General features: G+C 45.5%; 1 protein-coding gene across 12 annotated transcripts in view; it reads left to right on the forward strand.

Annotated features, from left to right (window-relative positions):
• Window positions 1–26,134, forward strand: part of Myt1l (myelin transcription factor 1-like) — a 398,225-nt gene that overhangs the window by 24,234 nt on the left and 347,857 nt on the right. For all 12 annotated transcript variants that reach the window (XM_005404380.2, XM_005404385.2, XM_005404381.2 and 9 more), the window contains exon 2: window positions 17,424–17,513. The gene's annotated coding sequence lies outside the window, so the exon portion shown is untranslated. The remainder of the gene's footprint in view (window positions 1–17,423; window positions 17,514–26,134) is intronic.

The following is a 26,134-nucleotide window of genomic DNA, read 5'->3' on the forward strand; positions in this document are numbered from 1 at the left end:
ATGGAAAGGAAAGGAAAGGAAAGGAAAGGAAAGGAAAGGAAAGGAAAGGAAAGGAAAGGAAAGGAAAGGAAAGGAAAGGAAAGGAAAGGAAAGGAAATGTTAATAAAAACATGATACTGTGTCCTCATCCACCTTAGTCACCCAACCCATCTGGCACCATGTAACTTCTGGCCCTTCCCCAAAGTCAAGATGACCATGATAGGGAAATGTTTTGAATCCATTCAGGACATCAAGGAAGCCAGGACAGTGCAGCAAATACCCTCAGGAAAGACGACTCCAGAGCCACTGCAGAAAGTGGCAAAGACGATGAGATGGGTGGGTTGGCAGTATTCTGAGAGGGATCATTCTGGTTTGGATCTGAAATGTACCCCAAAGCCTCATGCATTTGGAAGCTGACTGAGTTATGAAGGTTCTGTGCTCATCAGTGGACTCATCCCTGGAAAAGTTCACAGCTGAATGTGTTATTCGAGGGTGGGCTTGGGTGGAGGCAGTCGCTGAGGTATGAGCTGACAGGGTGCATTCTTCTCCCCACCTCCTCCCGTCTTTCTCTATTTCCAGGCCACCATGGTGTGAGCAGCTCTCCTCCACCAGGCTTTTCTGCTAGGTGATTTTTGCCTTGGAGCCAGCTGACCACAGACTATAATCACAAGCCAGATTAAACCTCTCCTTTAAGTTGCAAATTTTGAGTATTTTGTCCCAGTGACTAGAAAAGTGACTGTGATAGGGATCAACAGCTACGTATCTTTTACTACACTAATTTTCAAAAATGTAAACATTCACCATATTTTACAATTACACTTCATATATAAAGAGAAAAGCAGGAACTGTGGTCACTGCCCATGGCCAGGTAGCTGTGGATGAGCCAGGGTGCGTTGACATTGCTGGTTGTGCCATGCTGTCCCTTGTGGGCACTGGAGCCCAGGGAGATTCTTCCCAGAAGGGGACATCTCATTTCATAGGCTGGGCCCTGAAGAGTCATGCACTGGGCACCTATTTCACGGGCAATGATTTGTTACTTAGCCATGGCCCGGGCTTGTTTTCAGACCAGCTGGGTTTGGGTTTGTTGTTGCGGTTGTTCAGTTTGTTGGGTTTTTAAGCCTGCTCTTGGCCTGCCATGGATGTATGACCTGGGTGAACACATGACCCCACATGGAGAAGAGTGTGCCGGGATTACAGCCGTATGCTACCACATCTGGCTATTTTTGTTGTTTTACCATTTTTAACCTAGAATTAAGGCTGGAGCCTTATTGCCTACTCCTTGACAAACACTACATGCTGAGTAAATGTAAATTGAGTAATTGATTAAATACATACAACCAAAGGTCATAATTACCCTGAAGGGATTCACTGCAGAGGATGACTGAGGGACATTCGTGGGTGGCTCTAAAGCAGTCACCTGGATCCACACGCAACCCATTGTCACTGCCTGCTACCATGTTCATAATCTAATTAATAATTTTGGTTTTAGCCACGTTTCAGAGGAGACAAAGAACGCGTTGAGATTCTTTCAGAGGCCCAAGAATGTGATCAGGTTTGCACTTTTTGTTCATCCCCAGCCATTTGTGCACACAGAGCTGCCTATCTTTCTAGGGAAAGGAAGAACTCGTTCGCTGCACGCAGACACCAGCCACCGGGATGCATATATCAGCATATTTAGTGGCAGGCATAGTCACTGCGATTTGACATCTCAGTCAAGTTTGTCTTGAAGTCTGGCAAAAATAGAAGTCTCTCAGCCCCTCCTCCTTGCCGTTTCTAAGGAAGGTGGGTCCCACGCCTTCCAAATTGCTCGCACAGGGACATACAGGCTCACGGGAAGCAACGAGCCAACGTTGCTTCCATACAGTTTTTATCAATTGGTCCGAAATATTCTGAATATTTAGACGACCTGAGCGGGCTGACTCATTAGCTAATTACTCATCACGTTATAGTCTGAGTACCTGTTTGCAGAATTAGTTTTCTACTTCAGTATCCGCCGTGTCTTACATTTGTGAAAAGAACGGTGTATCAGTCTATTTCTCTGTCTCTGCTTTTTCTGCAGTGTTTGCAGTATGCTCAGGTGAATGGAGGGGAGACCGAGGCAGGTTGTGCAAGCCTGTTCCAGACATGAATTTTGGAGTAGAAAGATCCAAGTGTGTTTTCTTTGCAGTTGGTCAACAGGATCTAATGCCCATTATATATATTTAAAAGTTGTTGCTTGATGAAGTGCCCATGAACTTAATATTTGGACCTGATAGTGGAGCTTCGCAATACTTCCATACTTAACCTTCCAGTGAAAGAAAGTTTAGGATGATTACACTTACCAGTCCTTCAAATTTTGTCTTACTCTCTGTCAAAACCTAGGATTCAGAGCAGTGCCTGGCTCAAAGTGTGAGTGGTGTACTTGCTAATAAAGTGATGAAAAAATTATTTCCCAACTTGCTCCTGAGGTGTGTGGCATGCCTCAGAGATCAAGGGGAATTTTCAACATGTCTGCAGCAGATAAGGTTTCCTTACAGAGAGAGGGAATGAGACATGGAGGAAGGAAGGGAGGAAGAGGCAGAGGCAGTTGAGACCATGAGAGAGGGAGGGAAAGGATCTCGGAGGAGAGGAAGGGTGGGAGCATAGAAGGAACACACAGGTCCGCTGGCCCGGCGGACAGCAGCAGGTGGCCTCGGTTGCCGCTGCAGTTGCAGGATGGCAGCACTCATGCATCTTCTTAGAATATCGCTCAGATGCGAGTGCCCACCCCGTACCCCGCCAGCCCTGAGACGGCTCAGAACAGGCGGTTCCCCAGAGTTTGCTCGTGCTATCACCTTTCCAGTCATTACTCTTCCTTGGGAAATTGTGCTGCATTTAATGTGCTTTGTTCAAACTGGGAGAATGGAGCCATGCAAATTACATGGAGAGATACCACCCCTCACTAGTGTGTCAAGAGAATGATTCTTGTCATAATCACCTTTTGTTGGGTTTTGTTTTTTTTTTTAGAGAGGGTACTGAATTAAATCCAGGGCTTTTATACTAAGCTACATCCCCAGGCCTGTTTATTTATTTATTTTTTTATTTTGAGACAAGGTCTCTCTACATCACTGAGTAGCCCAGGCTAGGTTCAAACTTGGGATTCTCCTGCCTCAGCCTTCCATAGTGCTGGGATTAGAGGCATATGCTGCTGTTTCAACTTTTTTGGACTTTTGACAGAATCTGTGTATGGACATTTTCATATTACCTAAAATTGACTATGCAAACCTCAAAGTTGACTATGGGAATAGCACACTGCTTTGGTACAGTAATTCCTCAGGTAGCCAAGTGATCAGAGTTATACAGTCACACCATAGAATAAGGAATTCAGTCCCAGAGCACCAAAAGCAAATGCCTGTTCTCACCCATAGCTAAACTGAGTGTTTTGTGAGGGTATGTTTGTTTGAGTATCTTCAGGTTAAAAGCATTTTTACTTTTTCATAACTTGTACATAGTTGTTGTAAACAAGAAAGAAACATTTACATGAAGGAATTTGGAATTTCTGGGGCTTATTTAATCCTGTTTTGTAGTGTTCCCTGCTAGGAACCCATACTCTCCCAGAGCTCCATTTCATAATAAACCGACTTCAGGCCAGCGTCCACAGCTTGGGAACCACTCCAAAGTCCCCGACATACCAAACAACATTGATTTTTTTGTCCCCTTTTGCTTTAAAGTTAATTAAAGGGACATAATATATCAGCAAGCTGCTAGAGAACCCTCTACTGCCAAAATGTAATTCAGGAGCTTGATGACCAAAGACTGTGAAGGTATGGAAAAGGTCGTGGTGAGGGTGGATGCTTTTTAAAAATCACCTTTAAAGAAATTATCCCCTAGTCTCTGTGTCTGGGAGCCTCCTGCCATCATTTTCAAGGGCTACATCAGTCATCACTACACAGAGCTACAGAAAATCACATGGGGGACAACAACATGGACGTTTGAGGCTTCCAGCTACATTGATAATTAAGGTTTCATTTGGAAGAAAAAAGCCCAGTAGTGTGTTATTTCTTTAGCAAAGTGGAGAACTGCAGAGGGCTAGGTCTTCCCCGAGGTGGTGGGCCTCAGTGAGTGTGGGGATCTCTTTTTCCAAAGACCCCATGCACTGTCACCTTAACTACACCCAGGGCGCTTGAGTCTTGAACCGATTGGTGAGCACATTGTCTTCCAAATCCCCACAGCTTCCACAGGTCAGAAGGCATCCTGCCTTGGAGGGATTCTTGGACCTTGGAGGGGAATCCAAAGCCCCTGGTTCTTGAGAAAATTGTGCCCCTTTTCATCAAGACAAGGTCCTCCAGGACAGTGAGACAGCTGTCACCTGGTGCCACAGACGTGTGCACAGCACTCTCTTACGATGGAGGGAGGCGGGTGGCCACAGAGCACTGCATATCGTGAATCTTCCAGTTAAGGTTTAGACACAGGGATCTTGGTCAATGCTTGTACTGCCTTGAATACACCCAGTACTGTCCCAGAACCAAGATATTCACCGCTGATCGTGGCATTAGAGATGCTTATCGTTTAAAACCCAGAGTGCTGTCTGCCACATTGAGTATTTTCCTCATTTGTAGAGGAGTCTTTACTTTGAAAGATTATAAAATCTCATGCTAGAATGGCTGTTTCACTGGGGCAGGTGGAAAATTATTATTGCCAAAGCTCCTTTAAATTAAAACATACCTTCTTATGGGCTTCCCAGGCAGATCCGCGCCAGAGGGATTTTAATGTTTCGCTCACTGACTGGTGCCCCACATAGCCACTCACCACCCGGGATTTCCCTGTTCTTGTCCTCTGTCTCGCCTCCTCCTCAAGGAGAAGACCTTCAAGCATGAGATCCAGGTTTCCTGCCTCTTTCCTTTGTATTTCCTCATCAGCAAGTTGCTAAACAAGGTGTATGTGTGGCTGGGTAGGAAACCAAGCATTTGCATTTTAATTTCAGCCCCAAATTAAACTCTGGACCCAGTCAGAGACCACAGCGGTGCTGAGCCCATCAGCGTGGTGGAGGACAGACGCCTGGGTCTCTGTGTGTTATGGGGAAGCCATTGGGTACTTGCTTCTCCAGACTCATGTTTCCTGCTGTACCAGGGTATATTTGCTGTTTGGGGGGAGTCACTGGAGCCTTCTGGAGCACCCTGCATGGGCACAGCTGTTTGCATGGCAGAGCGGCCAGGTGGGAGGCACAAGAGTTGAAGGCATGGGATTTGGTAGATGGGTATAAGGACAGATGCCAGGACCATCTGCAGAAAGGTAGGGGCTTGGTGACAACGTGGTTCACGGCTATGGACGGGGATGGGGCTACCGCACCTGTTGTTGGTGTGCACCTGGAACCACCTGGGGTGGCTCCAGATTTCCAGGCATCCCAGCCTCTCTGATTCCTATGCCAAGTAAAGGAGGCCTCCACTTGGTGATGCTGCCCATCGCGACTGTGCCAGAGACAGGTCACAGAGTGGAGTTTGTCCCAGACAGTACATCGGACTGTCACTTGGTCACCAGTGTCTCTGAGAAGCAGAAAAGCAAAGATCCAAGTCCAGTGTGTGTGTGTTGCCTAGCTAAGGTCACTTGGTACTTGCACTATTGCCGGCCTTCCCCGAGGGCACAGATGCTGCAGGTGGCACCAATCCATCCTCTCAGGGAATGATCCTGAAGGGGACACAGGTCCTATTTCTGGAACAGAGGTATTCTTTGGTCCTTTGCTGCAGGATGGGTCTGGACAACCTGGGAGTCTGGTGCTGCTTACAGGGAGGTAGGTGACCACACCCGTAGAGGGGACAGGTGCACCACCCATGCTCCGTGTCCCCTCCTCCGGCCAGGCCCCCCTGCACACTCATCTTCAAGCCTCCTTCTGGCTTTCCTGTTCCCTCTCTGTCTCCTACAGTTCATGGCATTGGCCAGACAATGCTTCTAGAAAAGGGAAAATGCATGTTTCACTGAAAGGAAATAACCATGGCCCATCCTTTCACAAAAAAGCATCCCAGCACTAATCATAAAGCTTTTTAATTTTTTTTTAATTTCCTAAACAAAAGGGAATATCTCCTGAAGTGGAAATAGTTGTCACCATGAATCACATTCCTTTGCTTAGATTTTTTTTTAGAAAATCATATAAATGGAATTAGTGAGCAGCTCAAACCTCCGGGAAGGAGCTGCCTCTCTGGAGAACACCACTCCTTCCACATGTCCACAGCTCTGCTGGACAGTGGCAGGTGCCCACTTGCACCCAGGTAACCAGGGACTGGCTCCAAGGCCACCGTGCACCTGTGACAGAGCAGCTCAGTTATGGACTCCACGTGAAAAGTTAGAGTACAGCTTCTGTGTTTTCTATATTTACCCAGCTGGGTTTTAAAAATGTAGCTCTACTCTTGAAAATGTCTTGGTTCTGTGTACTTGGGTTGCACTGTTTTGAGGATAGAGAGTGGCTGTCTCTCCGCCCTCCCCTGTCTCTCATTGTCTGTCTGCCTACCTTGTTCCTTTCTCTCTGCCCCTGGGTCTCTCAATCTCTTTCTCCTCTGTCTATTCTGTGTCTCCCTTCTTTCTCTCTCTCTCCTCTACTTCTCTCTCTTCTGTCTCTCTGTCTCTGTTTATGCCTCTGTTTTAGCCTCTGTCTCTCCTCTCTCTCTGTCTCTGTCTCTCTCTGTCTCTGTCTCTCTGTGTCTCTCTCTCCCTACCTCTCTCTCTCCATCCCCATTCGGCTGACTCTTTTCCTCAGATACCCCGCTGCTCTGCTTGAGAACCTCTTTCCAGGGCAGGTGGCAGAAGACGCTGTGTGTGTGGACTTGCTGCACATTACTCACAAACAGGTGCCCACAGCTGCGATGTGCCACCGTGGGGTCCTTGGCTTCGGATGCAGTGTGCATCGATGCCTTCTGACTTCCTGTCTCAGGTACCTTGCTCTTCTCCCTGCATAATTCCCAGGCCTCTGAATTCTGCCCCTGCCCACTCCATCTGCACCTCCTCCACTGTGAGGTCACCTCACATCTGCCTCAAAGACCTCGATGCTTACAGACCCCAGGCCCTCCATGGGAGAAAGAGGGATTGTGGCTACAACATTGTTCAGCATCCTTCGGATTCAGGGATCCTCCCTAAAACTTCCGAGTGAGTTCCTTGTCTGGGGCAGCATGTGTTTGAATGCTTCCAGTGGTGAGAACACCAGTGAGAGGGGAGAAAATCACTACCACCTACACCCATTTGATGTCCCTCTTGTAGGCTGATGGCTTCTCCCCTGGACCATTAGCTTCTTGAGGACCAGGAAGAAGATATGATGTAATAAACATAACATAATGCCTCTTGTAACACCCCACAGAGAGCTGTGCACATGCACACTTACAAAGCTGATTTCTTCTACAGGGTAAATGATAAAATGCACACTGGTATGGACATAATAGCACTCTATTTGTTCCTATGTGCTAGTGACTTAGATACCTTCTCCTTTCCCAGTAATAAGAGTGATATAAAATGAAGCATAATTAAATCCATTAAGACTTCACTTGTAAAATGGAGATGATTGCTCCTTGGAAGGCTGTCTCCTCATTTTCCCCCTTCCCGTTTACACAAGGGATGGGAGTACAATCTCCATTATTTATCCCACATCTTAACAAGCCTGTTCGCCCTCCAGGAAACCCTATAAGCACAGGGCATCAGCTTACGCTTTGGGACAGTGGCTGATGAGCTCAAGTCACGTGCACACAATCTTGGGTCTCACCACCTCTCTTCCCCCATTCCTAATTAAAGCCAGTCTAAGCTATGCACAAGGCCCACCAGGCTCTCACTGTGAGTGGGATCTGAGGGAGTCTGATAATATGTCAGGGCCCACACTGTCACATTGTGTCCCTGGGAGAGTAAGTTGTTTGCTATGACAAAAATCACAACTACCTGGTCACCACTGTCATCTGTGGCCAGCTATGCTTCACATTTTGGGCACCTTCTGCATCTCCCACCCCTCCTTGCCTGGCTTTTCTATACTAACTTAATATTTTAAGTCAAAATGAAGACACTTATGAGGAAGTACTTAGGAATTTTTTCCCTCTTTCTCTTTATATATCTATATGCTGATCTCACTACTATTTAATAACTTCCCACCAGAAATGGCAAGACAATTTCCAGCATGCAAAGAACTGACTGTAACTGCCACGGTGGCCTTTGTCACATTTGCAAACAGGACAGCACACTGTGGTCTTAGAGCTAAACCTAAAGAAGCCTGAGTTCCTTCCAAGGATCTCATCCTATATCTTCTCTCTCTCTCTCTCTCTCTCTCTCCCTCTCTCCCCCTCCTCTATGTGTTACTAGGGACTGGACAGAAGATCTTCACACTGAGCTATATCCCCAGCCTTTTTATGTATCTATTTTTTTAAATTTTGAGATAGGATCTTGCTAATTTCCTAAATTGCGCATGGTAAACTCAACTTGCAATGCCCCTGTATCAGCCTCCGAGAGTGCTGGATTACAGAGGTGCACCACCATCCCCAGCAGAGTTTGTGTGTTTTTGAACACTGTCTCCAGAGGCACTAGGAGGAGGCAGCAGGGCCAGCCTTGCCTTTCTGGGCCCACGTCCCATCTGGCCTCAGGCTGAGGACAGGTGTGTCCATGTGGCTGCCAGGAGGGAAGGGGCAGCTTCAGGGCTGAAGCTTTAACTTTGCCACACCTGAAGGGCACACTGTCTTCTCCGTGCTGTTCCTTCCACTCGGTGTGCTCCATTTCCACCGCTGTCACCCACAGCCTGGTCTGTCTCAGCAGCTCTCCAGCTCTAGAAGCAAGAACAGGCCCCCTGTCACCTGCCTGTCTGACTGACGTTGACATATCCTTCCGTGAACACTGTGGGGATGGGATGTTGAAGTCTTCTTTCTGTGACACCTGGGCTCTGGAATCTTTGTCTCACTTTGGAGCCCTTAGCTGGCCGCTCCTGGCACACACAGGCATTGTTCTCCCTTAGGCTGTGCTCATCCCCACACACCCGCCAGAATTTTGGACTGTGGAGAAGACAAGCATCACTGTTCTGGTAAAGGAGATGCCAGGCCTGTAGCATTTAATCCCTCCCAGAGCAGGCGGGTTAGGTCCTCTGCATCGCCTCCCCTGAGCGCTCATCCTGGCCACGAGTCCAGTGCCGCTGCTGTCCTGATCTGCCCTCTGATGACTTCCGGTTTTTCATGTGAGCGGGCTGTGCAAGGGAGACAGAAATGTGCAAGAAAGAGGAAAGGGCTCCTGTGCTGCATCCGTTTCAGGGAAGGGTGATGAACCCAGCTTCCTTTCTCTCCAGCCTGACTTCACATTCCCTTCCGCGCTTCCTGTGGCCACCTTCGCCCAAGTTCATTCTGTTTTGCATTCAGACTAGGGTTACAAAAAGCAGCATGAGGGAGAATCGTTCATCAGCTCTTGTTTATCCAACACATCTGATCCAAGGAAAGCTGACTTTTTGCGACAATGGAACAGAGGCCCATTTTGTTATTTTTTAAATTACAAACACGCATTTGCTCTTTGGGGACCTAACCACCGTGCCAAGTGTGGCATCCAGAGGCAGGGATCATACGGGTCCCAGGGAGGCTGTGCATGGCTGTGTATGAGCACCCAGCAGCCAGGGCCCTTGGGGGGACACTCGACCTGTCCCTCACCCTGTACACATGCCATTCCATCTAATGGGGGCGCAATGTCCCGGATGTGATGGCGCATGCAGTCCTGCCGTATGCAGCAGAGTAACAACCAGAGACGTCTAGCTGGAGAATTTTTTCTCTTAAGCAGTTTGTGCATTTTGTCAGAATTGCTCTCTCATTTCAGATTTGTTTTCACATGAGACCTTTGGGAACAGAATCCCTTCCATACTTCCATATCCTGGGAATGGCTATACTCAGATTCAGGAGGGCAGGAGCTCAACTTTAAGGAGCGTTGTACCCCAGCCACACCCCCACCTTTGCCCAACCCCACCCTGGGTCCCCCTGCAGGACGCCGTGGTCTGCAGACAGCAGAGCCTTCACCTGCGAGGGCCAATTGTTTCTCACCCACTTTTACTCAGTTCCTTCTTTCTGACTCCACACCAACAGGGGGCAGCAGAGGCCAAGGCTCAGCCAGCCAGGGGTGGGGGAGCAAACTCCACATATAGGTACAGGGCCCACTCAAGGCCTGGACGCCTCTTCTGCACTCCTAGGATCACTGCTTTTAATTTTGGGAGATTCTCCTGGAAAAAGGTAGAAGACATCTTAACAGTAAGAATGAGTCAGTGTGTGCTATGAGGCCATGATTTCAGGTGCCCTGCAGAGCCAGGTTTTTCTAGCCTGGAGCCGATACCTGGGAACCCAGAGACCAGCTTGGCAGGATTACAATAGGGCAGACTCATCCAGATGAGCGCAGGGCGTGGGACCTTAGCAAATAAATCTGTCAGCCTTCATTTTGTGCTCAGTGTGTGAGGAGGTTCTAAATACAAAGCCCTGCACGTTCCTCTGGGCTGAGCTCCTGCATCAGTCCCGAGTCACCTGCTCCACCCTCTGCAGGACCAAGCTCCTGCTGGATTGGCTTCTCTGGAGCCCTGGCCACGATCACTTCCGTTGTCAACCCTGCCGTGGAAAGCCTCAGGCTTAAATGTCTCATTGTCTTGAGTGCAGGGCCCATCATCTTATATCATAAAGGGATTTAAGCTCAAACCACAAATCACCAGTGTCATAGTCAGGAGCTGGAAAAGCTGTACCTTGGCTTTGTAGATAAAACCCAAGAATATAACTTTTCCCTGAGTTTTCAACCATTATCGCTTCTGATGCTACATCCGTGTCTTGTCCCACAGCTCTGAGTTTCCCTTCTTTGAATTCTTAAGTAAAAATAGGCAGTATATAAAAGTAGCATATTTGTCAAGCCTTTTCCTTAATATAGACATTCCTCCTTTAACCACTAAGTTCCATTCCTGCACCGAGGTCGTTAGATGAATAGGTCACTAAATGAGAAATTGAACATAGTAAGTACATTACAATATTCAGGATCAAAAAATGGTCAAAGGAAGCTCCAACTTGATGACTTAGGTTTTATTTGCATAACTCTTACATGGAGTACTGTAATGTATAGCAGAATTTAAAGCTACAGTACTGTGCTGTACAATACAATCAGCAAAAATTCCAGTGCAGTATTAAGGTGTACTGTACAAAAAAAAGACACTGAGGCATTATAAATAGATGGATGGAATGCTACAAAAATAAAAGATGTGTCAAAAGTCCAAGCAATGGGTTGTAAGTCCAAGCAGCTGTTAAACAGATAGTTAAATGAGGAGCATCTGTAATTGGCACTGATTTCGGAATAGCCCAAGCAGTGGGCAAGCGGAAAAACTAGTCCTTTTGTGGGGTTCGTACACAGGAACTGTCTCAAATTTGGGAAGCCTTTTGCTAGTGAGATGCTCTCAGCCCTGGCTGAACATTAACATCTCCTGGGGGTCTCAAGAATAAGGAAACCTGGGCTGCACCCCAACCAGCCAAACCAAGGTTCCTGCTGGTTTGCTTCAGGATGGATCAAACTTTTACACACGTCTCGTCTGAGATGGGCAGTGCATAAACAATCACAGAGCTTTAGCTTGCAGTCCCCCTACTTGCTGAGTATTCATGGGAGAAATTAAGCTTGACCAATGCCCTTTCTTTGTTGGTATCTTTGTCTCACATCCATGTTGTTTTGTTTAAAAATGGAAGTAGATGAAGGTTAAGATCTCCAGCTTGAAGTAGAAGCCAGGACCCTGGACCTTCGCCAGCTCAGTTCTGCCCCATTCAAATCTTAGGGCATACACATATTTGCACCATCCCTGCTCACCACATCTCGAAATTGTGACTTTCTCTCCGCTGTGCTGGTGCCTATGGTTGTGGGCGGACCCCATGAAACTCAGGACCAGGGTTGTGATGGTGAATTTCCAAGCCAGTGTCAGGACATAAATACCTGCACTCCCGCTGGGATCCCGAACTGACTCAGGGAGGCCCCCCCAGCAGGCACTCCTGGCTCACACTCTCCCCTCCCCTCTCCTCTTGGGATCCACCCCAGGAGCCTGTGGGGCTGGGCTTACAGTGCAGCTCTGTTTGTAGCCTGACGTAGGTGAGCTGAGGCTGGGGACTGCTGCCTCGGTAGGCTACTAATTAGGTCTACATCAATCTCTCTCTTTCCACCTCCTCAGATAATACTAAGTAAGAAACACAGTGTCTGCCATACCAAACTCTGTAAATATTGGTCATGCAGTCAGCCCTCTTTAGAAAGGAGTTTGGGGTCATCTCATCCAGGCTGTGTTTATTGCATGTAACAGGGTCACCTATGTTTGCAGGACCTCAAAGCATGGGCTGAGAGATATCTGACCCAGTCCTGTAGAAACACAGCTCCCATGCCAATGCGGTGATGAGCGGCTGCTTAGGATCTTATTATTGTTGGCCTCAGCTGCCGTTCTAGGTTGACATATTGGAAGACGGTTTTGTATTTACTTCTCGAAGCCCAGCTTCTCCATAGATGTCCATGAAAAATTAGTTCACTGGCCTGGAAGAGCAATAATCAGCATTTTTAAAGAATTAAAAATATGACCCACTCTGCATACCCACTCTCCCATAATTGAAATATGGGAACATATAGTATAAGCCAGGAAAAAAAATGTGATATTATAAAGAAATGTACACAAAGAAATAAGCATTTAGGCGAATAAGCAAAGAAGCCAGAGCTTGTGTGCCAACTTAAGACAGGACATGCTGTTTTGACTCTGCCCGTTAATCAGGACTGCTTCCGGCTGAGGGAGAGCCCCTTCCTGCCCCAGCCTTGCAGTATGGTCACTGGAGGGCTCTGTCTCCTGAGACTCTATTGTCATTGGCTCCCTTGGTACAGGAGGGACTTGACCTGCCCCTGTCATGAGCCACTGAAGCCTACGAAAAGCAGGTTAATAAGTAGCTGGAGGTTTGTTGTAAAAGGGCAGAAAGTTTTGGTTTTTTTTAAAATCATTATCTTAGAGAAGGTAACTTGTTTTGTTAAGTAACTTTGAGTTAAGAAAGAGTTGACTTTGAGAAGAATATAAACTGGACAATCCTCGGACTGACCCAATAGGCTCTATTGTTTTCTAGAAGGGATATCTTCAAACTCTATTGTTTTCTAGGAGGGATATCTGAACATAAATTGTTATGTGGACCCATCCTGATAAAAATCCAAATACAGCTCATTGTAAAATTAGCCTGATGAGTAAGACTAGATCAGTGCTGCCCAGGAGAAATATGAAGTGAATTACAGAATTATCTGTGTGATATTACACATTCCAGTAAATACTAAATGTGTTTTTTTTTTAAGAAATGGATGAAACTAATTTTAATAACACAGCTACCTAACCTAAAATATGATAATGTTCCCAGGTAACCACTACAGAGTGATTAATGAGCTGTGTGACATTCTTTTTCTCAGGGTGTCACCCACTTTGATGTGCACATGCAGAGCTGGTGGCCACTGTATCACACAGCTTGGCTGCAGATAACTCAGAGAACAAGGAATCCTAGTTCAGTTCTTCCAAAGATTTTGCTCTGTCTGAGTCTGTGAATGTTTTATTTTTTAAGAAGTTAACTTTAACTGTGTGGAGGGTTGAGTTTGGTTGTTAAGAGCACATGGTCAGAAATTAGATGGTCAGGATTCAAGTTTAGTACTCTATCACTTATAAACTAAGTGACTTCAGGCCATTTACTTGGCTCCTTTAGGCCTGGCTTTGCCATCTTGCAGGCAGTGCTGGCACGCCTTACCTCGCCATGAGGCAAACGCCACAGCTCATGCCCGGTCCTTATGCCTAGTCTCTACCATAGATCATTCTCCACACTTCTTCCTTCTCTGTAGAAATGAAGGTTGGCACAGCACAAAGCAAGAGTAAGTTTTCTTGCTAAGCATGAAGCCTGTCTTGAGAAGGCTGAGGGAGCACGGTGGTATGGTCCAATTGTCCTACCAGCAAGCTATTGTCAACCTTGAACTGGGACACTGCTTTGCTTAACTCTCCAGGACAAACTGGAGATCCCAGTGTCAGGATTCCAGAGTCAGCCGGGGAAGCAGGGTTGCACAGAGTTGGCCAAGCCAGGGTATTGGAGTCACAGAAGGTCTGCCTGGCATATTGGGGTCACAGTGCTACTGCTCTTATCATGGCCCTGGAAAGGTTAGGCTTCCCATTTCTCAGGAGGCCTCATATCCACACAGGAACACTGTAATCTTATTTGTTCAAAAGACAATATACAATAACTATTATTTAACTAGATCATTTATATAAACTTTAAAAAAACAAGTTCCTTAGCTTGCTGAGAGCTAAGGTTAGATTCTAGAGGCCGGAGGAGCCCTCAAGACCACCTACTCAATTATCCTCACTTTGCAAGTAAGACTGGCACCCCGTGTTCCATCTTTAGAAGCAGAGTGTTTACATTTTTAGACAGATTAAAAGGAAAAAAGTTGGGACTGACCCATGCTGGCTAAGGAATACTTGCTCAGTTCTTCCCAAGATTTTGCTCTGTCTGGGTCTAGGAAGGTTTATTTTTTAAAAAGTTAACCTTAGTTGTACTGAAAGTTGAGTCTGATGGTTAAGAGCACACGGTCAGGAATTAGATGGTCAGGAGCAGAGTCTAATATTCTACACTTATAAGCTAAGTGGTCTCCATCGCTTTAACTCACAACTGTGGAGGCTCTGTGTGGGCTTAGGTCTAATACTTTTCACCACAATACTGGTGATATTCAGCAAGGATTGCAAAAGATAACACATCGGACATTGAGCAGCTTAGTCTAGTCAATATTGTCAGAATGTTTAATCTCCAGTACTCTGTTTTGATAAACCAAGAAGTCTTAACATTTTTTGGAATTATGTGAATATTTTAAAGAAATTAATGTGATAAAAACCAACTAAAAACAATGGCTATATTGCATAAAAGGTGTGTGTGTGTGTGTGTGTGTGTGTGTGTGTGTGACAGAGAGAGAGAGAGAGAGAGAGAGAGAGAGAGAGAGAGAGAGAGAGAGAGATCTCAGAGACACACAGATGTCTCTGTGTCATTTCTCCTGTGCTAACGGCAAGATGGGAAACAGACCTGGGCCAGGCCTGTTTGTCACTGGTCCTCCCCACCCTGCAGGTGGCCAGCCCTGGAGGTGTTGTCCTGCCCTGCCCTGGAGGAGCTCCTAAAGCCTGCCTCTGTTCTTGGGGCTTGGGAGTTGGGGGCACTTCTGGCCGCAGACAATGTCATTTACTCCGCAGCGTTATATTGACTCTGCCCACAACGGGCAGGCCCAAGCACACACCAGACTTGCTGCCTTTTCACTTATAAACTAAAACCCCAAGGGCAGACATTCCCATCAATATCTTCTAATGGATTCTTCCCCCCCCCCATTTATTAGAAACCAACAGAAACTTAATATCTGTATTATTTCTTTTTAAAGCACACATCTATTTCATTGGATTTGGAATCATCAAAACGGTCACATTTTAGTAATGATGTTGTCCTGGAAGAGCCACTGACTGTTTGTGAAAGAGAATGTTTCTGTGTGTGAACCAGAGTTAAATCACTAAGGCTGATTTTCTAAAGAACAAAGAGCCCAGGATTGATATTGTGAGCACCTGAGAAACCAGCCTGGGGAAGCAGAAGCCCTGCAGGTGGAAGGAGTTGGTCTAGACCTCTACCCCACTGTGTGCTAGCTCTCCAGGAGGTACTGAGTCCCAGCAAGTGGGGCAGGGGACAGTGACTCACTGTGAGAACTGGCAGGGAAAGCCAGAGATGGTGACGCACAGCTGTAATTCCCAGCACTAGGGAGGCTAAGACAGGAGGATGATTGTGAGTTCGAGACTAACCTGGGGGCTACAAAGTGAGCTCAAGGCCAACCTGAACTACATAATGAGACCTGGTCTTAAAAAGACAAAAAAAAAAAAAAAACTGGCAGGGATATGGACCCACACATCTCATGAAAGTCTTCTAAATCCTCAATCTTGGTAGCTGGTCTTATTTGTGCAGTTCTTAGTACATGTGGAGATTCCTTTTTGTTTCCAATTCAAATTTTGTTTTATTGCCTGCATTTGAGTTGCATCGTGAGTTTTTACATTTCAGCAAATTTTACTTCATTACATGTAGTATGTGTATTGGCATGCCTAAGACAGATCAATCCCACCATCAGACAGGAAAAAAGGAAAAATTTGGGGAAGGGGAAACTAAATATCAGAAAATTGCAGTATCTTTCTAAGTGATAGTGAGTTGAAAACTGTGATGGAAGTGTGTGTGCACATGTGTATGTACACATGTGTGCATCCCTGTGAATTTCAGTAACAAGAAACCACACCGACATAACTGCACCATGTCACAAAGGAATGACGTGAGCAAATGCATTCAAGGAAAAGAGCATGGTGAACATGAACAATTTGTTCATGCATCTGCAAACATGGCTTCCCTGGAAGGACACACGGAGCATGAAGTGTGACTTCCGGCGAGGACTGGGAGGCTTAGGGAGACACCATCCCATAAAGCCAACATGCATGCATAAACTCGGAGGCAAAGAATTTCATGTTTTGTGTTTCTTCCCACAGAGCTGCTAAAATTGGGGTGAATGTAGTTAGTAGTTGAAAAAAGTCGAATTAGTTCCAAAGGAATTGTCCTTTCTTTGGGGGTGGAGAGCCTGGTTTTCCAGGATCTATGGGAAACAGGGTCTATCAGAAATGTCCTCTCTCAGGACTTCTTCGCTTTTTCTAAAAATTTCATTTTTTTTTTTTTCAGTACCAGAAATTGAACCCAGTCTTTAATACTGAGCTCTATCCCCAACCGTTTTCTCTTTCTTTCTTTTTTCTCTTTCTTTCTTTCTTTCTTTCCTTCTTTCTTTTTCTTCTTTCCTCCCCCTCCCTCCCTCCCTTCCTTCCTTCCTTTCTGCTTTCCTTTCTTCCTTCTTTCCTTCCTTCCTTCCTCATTTTTGTTTTATCTTGAAGCAGGTTGATAAGTTGCCCAGACTGGGCTCAAATTTGCAATCCTCCTGCCTCAGCCTCCCAGAGTACTGGGAAAGATGGTTTGGTGGTAGCATTATTTCTGCATGGCATTGGTTCTGACACGGTCTTAACTAAGCACACAGATGTGAGATGCAATTGGACCTAAGCAGGCTGCACCTGTGGGTGCAGACCCCAGCTTCTTGGTCACGTGGTCCCCACCTGACAGCAGGCTGCCTCTCAGGCCCTGAGCTCCTCTCTGACCCATGACCCATTGGTGGGGTCTCTGCAGAGGAGCCTGAGACGAGGTGTCCACCAGTTTCCTTCACTTGACTTCAGACTTTTATCCTTATTAAGGCATAGACCTTTGGTTGAAGAGCACTGTACCTGTGACCAACACAAGGGACACCCTGTCTCCAGGGCTGGCCCACAGGTGACCCGTGCTGAGTGTAGGTGTGGGTGAGAGTCCCTCATTGAGACATAAGGAAGCCGTCCTGACCCGTGAGGACATGAGGGAAAGTCCCAGTCCCTGTAACAGCTTCTCCTTCTTCTCGCACAGGGAAGGTCCCACGGAGGCTGCTGCCCAGGTCAAGGTGTGCCCTGAGCTCGCTCGGACTCCAGCCCCACCCTTGCTGACACTCGAGGAATGGTAAGTGCGGTACATTCACTCCAGCTGAACTTGGAATGGTACTGGGGACGCTGCCTGAAAACAAGCAGAACCTGGGGCGCAGTCAGAACTTATTTGAAATGAGGCCAATTCAATCAAAACCCTTTTCTGCCACTTGTTCTTCTTTGCTTTTGAGTTTTGATATTTCAGTTTGATGTCATTGTTAGTCACCAAGTGTACACGCAAAATGTGTACATCTGCTTATATCTTTACAACAATGAGAGCAGTGTGTGTAATGCAAATATATCAGAAGCAAATCCAATGAGGCTGAGAATATTCTCCAAAAATGCATTTATAGATCTTGCATGGTGTTTTGGATTTCCTCTTTTTCTGTTCCTTCTCCTAAGGGTACCTGAAGGGTGGGATTACTATCATTCCTGTCCTTGAGGCCTGCATGGGGTGCGGCCAGGGTCCTGCCCACTCCTGAGGTGGACTTGAGGACAATGTGCATCTGCTCTGGGCTCTGCTATACACGTGGGTGGGTGGAGTTCTTATCACTAAGACACTGGTAATTCCTGCAAGACCATGGGGCAGGAATCAGTCTGCTGGTCCTGATGTTCTACATTTACTATAAAATTAATTTCTAATTGTTCCAGAAAATCTCATCTTTTGAGACTTTATATCTTTATTCTCCTTTACCTTTGGGGTCAGCATTCTCAGCAACTTATCTTCTAAATATTGTCATCTGTATTCACCTCAAATTGCCAGAGTGATAGGGTTGTTTTTTTTTTTAACTTTTGTTTTCTTTACATGAGTAGCACATGCCCATTATGCAGAAGTTGGAATATTTGACTGATGGATGTACTATTAAACTACTGAAAATCCTCAGATTCCGTAGTGACCACCAGTAATTTATGGGTTTAAAACTCCTTGTGATAGCTTTCTTCACATGCATAGTTTTATTTTTTATTTTTATGTTTATTAGTACATGTTTGCTATTATTACTTTATGTTTATTAAATGAACATAAAATCACTGGTCCGTGTTGCTGAGCATGTACCAGCCTCTTAATGTTTGCTTTCACTGCCCTCTTCCCTCCCCTTCCTCTTCTCTTCCTCCATGCCCAGTTTGTCTTCCCACTTGCAGAGGGTGTGTCTCACAACTTCCTACTATCCACCTTTGTCCCTCCTTGTTTCTGCTTTGGGTTTTTCATATAAGAGAAACCATGTGATATCTAAGCTTGCATATCTGCTGAATTTCACTTCACAGTGTGGTTTCCAGGTGCATTCATTTTCCTAAAAGGGACTAGTTTATGCTTCTTTGAGGCAGAGTAGTACTCCATTGTGTGTTATCACCACATTTTCTTTATCTGTACCTCTGTTAATGGACATACAGGCTGCTTCTAAGATGTAGCTGTTATGAGTTGTGCTCTGTAATAAACATGGGCTTGCATGGATATCGGTGATATGATGTCTTTGACTCTCTTGGAACATTACCCTGAATGAGGTTAAATAAAATTTCTATTTTTTAGTTCTTGAGGAATCACCAAAATGATTTCTATAGTGGTTGTACTAACTTACATTCCCACCAACAGTGTAGAAGTGTTTCTTTCCCCCATAGTCTCACCAGCATTTACCATTATCTGATTTCCTGAAGATAGCCATTCTTTTTGGAAGGAGGTGGAATCTCAGTGTTTTAATTTGTATTCTCTCATGGCCAGAGATGCTGGTCATTTCTTCTTGTATTTATTGGCCATTTGTGCTTTGTCTGCGGAGTATTTATTCATTTCAGTTGCCCATTTTTTGAATGGGTCTTTTGTTTGGGGATCTCACTTTACAGTTCTCTCTCTATATATATTTTTTTATCTATATATTTTAGATATTAGTCCTTTGAGGAATAGCTGACAAAAGTTTTTTTCCCATTCTGAAGTTTTTCTCTTTATTCTCCTTGCACATGCAATTTTAAATTAAACCTGTTCACATTGGATATGTTATCATTTATACCTTTCTCTCTTTATGCATCATATGTATCTTTCTGAATCACCAAATATATCTCCAGATGATCATCTTTGCATGGTGTATGATGTTCTGTTTTGTTGGCTTTCTAAAATTTTGCTTTAGAGGTAAGGTTTTCCCACCTGTTCTTCAAGCTAAAACGACACATTGTGTTGATTATTTCCTGCAGATGAGTTCACAGCAGAGGCTCAAGTCCCTGTCTGTGTCCATTGTGTGGCTGAGAAGGGACGGCTTCTCGCAAAGCTCCCTGTCCTGTTTTTGTCGTGGCTCTGTGTGTCACCTAGTGTGTTCTCCCTCTAACACAGTGACCGCTGTGACTCTTCACGCCTAATCCGAGAATTGCACAGGCCACACCAAGCACCGTGTTCACTATTTGGCACCCAGAGTGTGCTGCAGGGACCCCTCTGCTGCCACCCCTGAATGGCAGCTAGGTCATTTCCATTATTTCCAGGAACAGAGGATTCCTCCAACAAAGAACCCATCCCACCCCAGAATTGCACTAACAGTTGAATTTTAGTCCATTTATGCCAGATACCTATTGCTCTGCATTTAGCCTCTAAAGCGATAAAGAATAAGCCCAAGTCAGCTCAGCAGACACATTTTTCAGACCTTTGTTCAGAGCATGATCTGTGTCCCCAGGTCTCACTTCTGCTTCACATGACAGCTTTTTAGTGTCTGGTGGTCATCAGGTCTCCCTCAATACACAAGTTAGGTAGTTCACCCATTCAAGGGAGCTGAGCTGTCCCAAGACAACCTGCTGAATTTTTCTCTTTTTTTTCTTTTAAAGAGAAAAGGAAGCTTGTATTGTTTTTGTATTATTTTGTAAATGTCTATGTGTCTGTTATATGCTTTCGTTCTTTTATCTTTAAAATGAAAAAGAGAAAAGAAAGCAAAATAACAACAACCAAGACAAATCAAAACAACACAAAAACAATAAAAACAACACAGACTTTCAAAACAAGGTGATAGGAAGTCAACAATGGCTGTTGTATTACATATTGTTATCTTCAATGAAATTGCTCAGAGTACTAGATGTAAGAATGCAAGATTGATCAAACCGTTTAAAGAGAAAAAAATATAATTTAAAAAACATTAGAAATGATACAGGGTTTCACTAATCAAGGTAGTAGGGATTCAACAACGAATTTCCATGAAAGCCCAAGTTCCGTGTGACCTTAGCTTCGGACCACATGGTGGAAGACACGGGAGGACACCGGCTTCCACCCGGTCACTTTGTCATGCCATGCCAAGAATTGCTCTAATGAGAAAACAGAAGACACCTGCCCCAGGCAATCCAGAGTGTGGTAGTGGAGCTGGTGTGAGGGACACACTTTGTCTCAGACACTGAGGAACCTGGTGGGTCCCTGCCACACTGCTACCTGTGACCAGAGCGATGTCCTCTGCATCAGTCACATCAAGAGTGTGGTCTCCAGGGGGCATACTTGCAGGCCCTGGGGATGGGGTTCTGAGTTTTGGATCACAGCACCCTGTGTGCCTCTCGGGTATGGTTTGTCTGCTGGAAGTTTCCCCGTCCACCTCCTAATGAGATCTCATGCTGTACCATGTGCGTGCTCACGTCCCACATGCTTGTGTGGTAACCATGTCCTCTGAGGTGAGCACAAATTAACTGACTCAACACGTAAGATAACACTAAGAGCTGGGGTGGTGGAACACCTCTGTAATCCCAGCACTCTGCAAGACTGAAGCAAGAGGATCACAAGTTTGAGCCCAGGCTGGACAATTTAGTGATTTATCAAGAACATGTTTCAAAATAAAAATAAATAAACAAATACAAATGAAAAAGGGCAAGAGATATAGTTCAGTGCAAAGGCTGTAGCTTTAATCCCCAGTGCTGGACAAACAATGATAATGTTAAAATAGGATGTGATACCGCTGCATTTCACAGAGGAGGAAACCGAGGCAGGCAGAGGGTCATGTCACATGCTCAGGACAGAACCCAGCTTAAGAGGATCTGAGTTCCTCAGTTCTGCACTGTGCTGAGTGGAGAAAAGCCTTTACTGCTCCGCGTCTTGAACCGGAAATACTTTTATCAGTCCCATGGCTGTTAGAGATCAATGATTGCTTTCTAAGAAGCCTTTCATGTGCATAAAAAATAGAAACATCGACGAATCACCTATGATGGAACCTTGTGAGTTGCACAGCCAGACAGGTAAAGGACACTCAGCCACGTTTGCATGATGATGAGATGATTTTGCCAAATCTGAGAGCAGATGTGCATGCCGGGCATCCTCCTGATAGGAAGAGAGACTTAGGAAATCGATTGCTGAATCAGCTCACACATGCATTTAGTTGCGCATGCAAATCTTCTAGGTTTTCTGATAATGGCACTGATTGTCTATTTCCTTATCCCCTCCTTCTCTGATACCTGTGTTGAGTATTCATCTTTCTTCTCCTGATTCCCTCACATTGAGTCAAGTCCTTGAATCAGGACAATGATACTTTCCATATGGAAGATGGAGCTTTTTCCCTCTATACTTTGGACTCTAGTTGCATTCAGGAGTTGTCCTGAAGTGTGGGCTGGAACTATACTTAGCCCATATAAAATCTCTGACCATGACCAGGACACCAGGGAGCAGAGGCCGCCAGAGTCACAGAGAGACTGGGAGAAACCGACCCACTCAGGAGAGCTCCTCTGCCCGTGCATCCATCTCTGCTCCCAGAGCTCTCTGCTCAAGTGGACATGGTGTCCCCTCACTGCCTTCCATCTTCCTTTGCTCCCCTTTATACGAAACATGTGCATTAGAGTACCCCCAGGAAAAATGTGCATACGTTATTCTTACTGCTAAAATTTAAAGCATCAACTGTTTAAAATATCTACATGGTATTAAAGAATTACTGTTCATCCAGGCATGATGAGACACACCTGTCATCCCAGCGTTCTGGGAGGCTGAGGCCTGATTTTGGGATTTCTCAAAATAAAAAATGAAAAGGGCTAGGGAATGGAGCTCAGTGTGAAGGGACAAGCTTCAGTTCCCAGTACTGCAAGAATAAAAGGAATTATTGTTAGCTTTCAGGTATGTTAATAATATCTAGCGTGTCTGGTTTAAAGGCAAAGCTCTTATATTGTAGAGATACACAGTGAGCCATTTCTAGCTCCAGATCTGTGGTGTCTGACGCATCCTTCAGTGCAGAAATGGTGACAGGGAGAAACAACATGGTGGCATCGTCGGAGCTGACTGATGGATGTGGGGGACGTAGAACGCTCTTCCGTTTAGCTCTGTGTTTGTTTGACGCTTGCCACATCAAGGTGTTTCTTGTTTTAAACTTTTATTAATTCATGTTTGCAGTGCAGAATGTCTACACTCGCTTTGGGGAGTTAGTACTTAGACATCACACATCTTAATTCCCTTTTCTATGCCCTGTGCCTCCCGTCCCTTTGCTCTTCCTCACTCTCTGGATCCTCTTCTGATTTGTAAAAGATATAGCTCCCTGATTCCTATTATCCTTCTTTTATTTTGTGCTTTAATTTATTTGTACTTTGGGTTGCTCATATAAGAAAAACCATGCTATATTTAAGCTTGTGTGTCTCATTTATTTCACTTAACATCGTGGTCTCAGAGTGCACCCATTTTCTGAAAAATGACTCAAGTTTATCCTTATTTATGGCAGAGTAGTACTCCATTGTGTGTAAACACATTTTTATTACCCATTCATCTGCTGATGGACATATAATCTGCTTCTAAGCTTTAGTTATTATGAGTTATGCTGCTCTATGGATGTGCACAGGTCACTGTGATAGTAAGCCTTTAACTGAGTGGGAACCCTCATGGCAGTAGCTGAAGACATGTCTGATAGTCCCAGGTTACTTTGGAAGCCTTGAGTCAATGTCCCGTCCATGCCTCAGTTTCCTCAGCTGTACAACAAGGGTAATAATAGTCTGGACTTCTTGGGACCCTGGTGTGGACTGAGGTGTTGTGTGTAGCATGTTACATGTTACATGAACATGTTACATACAAACCATCCATGGCCCTACATATGGTCACTACCACTAGCTCTGGTACAAATGGGAAGCTGTGTTGCCATTTTTCTCCCTGGATTTCTTACATTTATGATTGCTATGTAGAAACATATTCCTTAATTTTGTACATGAAAGCATGTTAGAATTAATAGTTATCTTCTCTATTTTAAAATCAAAGACAGAATTAACTTGATAACGACCTTGCTGTCACTTGTTATATTGGGTGGATTTCTGCAGGTATTTAATGAAATGATTTTAAAAATAAGTTTCTAAAATGTGCTGAGGATATATCGTGATTTTTTTTTCTTCTAAATAAGTTAGGTCAATGGATTAGACAGTTTAGTCATAACATTGACTGAATCTTGGGTATTTAATTTTTTTCTTTTTTTTCTGCATTTTTCCCCATAAGGACAATTATTATAAAACCACTTCTCTTTACATATCCCTGGAAGGGATATGTAATTTCACATGGTTTCCGCCCTTCCCCCTTTCTTCCTTCCTTCTTTTTCTGTCTCTCTTTTTTCCTTTCCATCCAGACTCTTCCCCCCGAGCTGCATCCCCGTGCTTTTTTTATTTTTTTATTTTCAGACACTGTCTCCGTGAGCCACTAAGTTGCCCAGGCTGGGCTTGAACTTGCCATCCTCCTACCTGAGCACCCCCAGAGTGCTAAGATTCATAGTTTCTTAATGCTGCAGCTTTTCTTTTCCACATTTCTACACCCTAACTCACAGCTTTTCTATGAAGGGAAGCAATGCTGGGGATTTGCACAAGGATATTTCCCAAGGAATACACACTCATGGTCCACAGAGCCAAGGTCTCAGAAGCCAGGGATGCCTGTGAGAGGAAATGTTTGCTGTTTTCACACCCTCCTTGCCCTTTGTCTATATGCAGTCAGCTTTCCCCTCTCCAGAATGGGTCACCTACACAACCACAGGGTCACATAGCAGAAGGGGCTCCCATAGGGTTTATCTTTGAGAACCACTTGGCAGACATCACTAGGTGTGGAGTGTGAAAGGTGATGGGTACAGACCTTGCATTCTGGAAAATTAATCAGGAGCTGGCTGAGGGGAGCCAGGCTAACACATGTAGCAGACGCTTGGTGCTGACCTCGTCCTTGAGCCCCGGGGAAGAGGAGAGGAGGCTACTTTGATGGACAGGCCCAGAAGGTGTGGATGGAGCAGGCTGTGACATCTGATGTGGATGAAAGAAACAGGAAGCGGAGGCAGAAAAGGGCAAAATATGAAATGGAAATTACGTTCCTGTATACAGAGAGGGTGCGACTCAATGAACTGTCAGTCTGCCATCAGTGAACAAGGGCGATGTCAGACTCAGCCTTCCCAAACTTCCATGTGACTCCATAGGTCATACTGTCCCTTTTGTCACAAGACCCCTAGCGTTAGGGGCAGTGGAAACAGGAGGAGGTTAAGAGGGCCAAGGGGAAGAGGCAATTAGCAAACAACCGATCATGGGCGTCTGCCCAGTCTCTGAGCCTCAGACTTGTGAACTGAGCTCATCTCTCTGTGGCTGTAAAGGAGTTTGTCAATGAACTGCAATATTTTTAAGATTCAGAAAGCTGCCTGAAGCTGGTGTGCTGGCCAGGCCTGTAATTCCAGCACTCTGGGAAACTGAGGTAGGAAGATTGCGAGTTCAAGCCCAATCTAGGCAATATAGCAACTTACTGAGACACTGTCTCAAAATAAAAAATTAAAAAAGGCTGAGGATGGAGCTCAGTGCACAGGAGTGGGTTCAGTCACCTGGGATGTGTGAGCTGGGGCGCTGAGCCCAGGCACAGAGCCCTGGACAAACTCAAGCAGTGAGCCAACCTCAGGTGGCACAACGGGAAGCATGAGCCGTGTAACACATCACGCAAGAGGACATAACAGGGGGCTGGGTGTCATAGGAGAATGCACTGGAGAATGGTTGGGTTTTCCTGGCAGAGGACAGTGGCTGGAACTCTCTTCTAGGAAGTGGGTGCAATCACTGGTGTGATGGGCGTGTTGATTGCATGTTGAGGATTGATGTGGAAGGGTCTGGGAATGGAAGAGTGCTGGAAGGGATTGTCCCATGGGCAAAGTGCTGGGGTTTATCTTACAAGTGTCACAGAGCATGGAAGGCATGTCAGCTACAAGTGTATGTGGTACATGTGGGAATCAGGAGGAGCCCGGTGGCTGGGAGGACCTCAGAGCAGGTGTGTTAATGATCTAGTGTAGGCTGAAGCATGCTGGAGCAAGCTGGAGCTCACTTGGCTCTGCAGCCCTGAGAAAACCATGTCCCCTCTCAGTAGTGAGTATTGGGGGCTGGTGTCCTCACAGGTGGACACATTGTGGGGTGTTCATCCCAACAGTGTCTGCATGACCCTCAGTTGGGGTGCTGAGCTTTGGAGCATGACAGTTGGGGAATCAGCAGGGGCACCCCTAGTGCTGAAGCCAGGGGCACAGTGCAGAGTGGAAAGGAATTGCATTCATCCACTTAGCCTCCTCCAGTGTTCCTAGGTGAGGTCCTTGCTGTGTGGCCTAGTGGCCCGGTATTCAGATGCAGCTAACCCTTGTGTGTGTGCTAGAACATGCACATGTTCATGCATGATCACATACATACTTGCACACACACATGCCTGTGTTAGATCTATTCATACATACCAAATATGTTCCCTGGCCCCTCCTGGGTAGAATT

This window comes from Chinchilla lanigera, unplaced genomic scaffold, assembly GCF_000276665.1.
Source record: "Chinchilla lanigera isolate Chin_1 unplaced genomic scaffold, ChiLan1.0 scaffold00086, whole genome shotgun sequence".
NCBI classification, from domain to species: Eukaryota; Metazoa; Chordata; class Mammalia; order Rodentia; family Chinchillidae; genus Chinchilla; species Chinchilla lanigera.